The sequence below is a fragment of the Microcebus murinus genome, chromosome 2, assembly GCF_040939455.1.
Source record: "Microcebus murinus isolate Inina chromosome 2, M.murinus_Inina_mat1.0, whole genome shotgun sequence".
NCBI classification, from domain to species: Eukaryota; Metazoa; Chordata; class Mammalia; order Primates; family Cheirogaleidae; genus Microcebus; species Microcebus murinus.
In genome coordinates, this window is record NC_134105.1 from 34,124,551 (window position 1) to 34,125,412 (window position 862).

Below are 862 nucleotides of genomic sequence, written 5' to 3' on the forward strand. Positions count from 1 at the left end.
CCTAGTGGGCAGCTCCTCTCACTTTCTAGCTCTTCATCTGTTTTGGTCTCTTCCTCTTATGCCATACAAGGCCACCTCTGTGCACATACATCTAGGTAAGAATTCCACCTGTTCTACCTTAGCCTCTGGACTGTGAACCTTGAAGGCAGAGGACTAGGGTGGCCCATTTTTGTGTCCAGTGCAAAGACTAGAGCATAGTAAATGCTCAGTATATGTTAGCCAAATGCATGATTCCCTCCATCATTCTCTTCCCTTTCATATCTCAAGTCTCTTCCATGGGACCCTTGCCCTTAGCACATGATTATGTTCATATTTCCCACATAGTGAAAAACTCTCCTTCTATCTGCATCAAGCCACTAATCTATCACTTTTCCTCATCTTGATACAGTCTTCTTTTAATTTTTAAACAATTAAAATATTGTTGGATCTTTTTGTAGTTCATAAGCATAATAATTGAGTTTTCATGTGCATGTATGAGATGTGCCTCCCTCAGTCCTTGTTGTAACATTGGTTCCTTACCCATCTGACATGAAAAAATAAATAAACAAACAAACAAATAAATAAATAAATAATTTTAGAAATGGGCTCTGGCTCTATTGCCCAGGCCAGAATTCAATGGCATCCCCATAGCTCATTGCAGCCTTGAACTCCTAGGCTCAAGGGTTCCTCCTGCCTCTGCCTCCAGAGTAAGACTATGGGCACATACTACCACACCTGGTTAATTTTTCTATTTTTGTAGAGAAAGGGTCTCACTATGTTGCTCAGGCTGGTCTCATACTCCTGGGCTTAAGAGATCCTCCCTCCCAAAGTGCTGGGATTATAGGCGTAAGCCATTTCCCTGGCCTCCCTTACTATATTCTAT

The 862-nt window shown here is 41.6% G+C and overlaps 1 non-coding gene across 1 annotated transcript; it reads left to right on the forward strand.

The window, feature by feature from the left end:
* The first annotated feature begins 425 nt into the window (after positions 1–425).
* On the forward strand, positions 426–529 carry LOC142869897 (small nucleolar RNA U13). The gene has a single exon (XR_012918444.1). It is a non-coding gene; the product is annotated as a small nucleolar RNA U13 (small nucleolar RNA).
* The last annotated feature ends 333 nt before the right edge of the window (positions 530–862 follow it).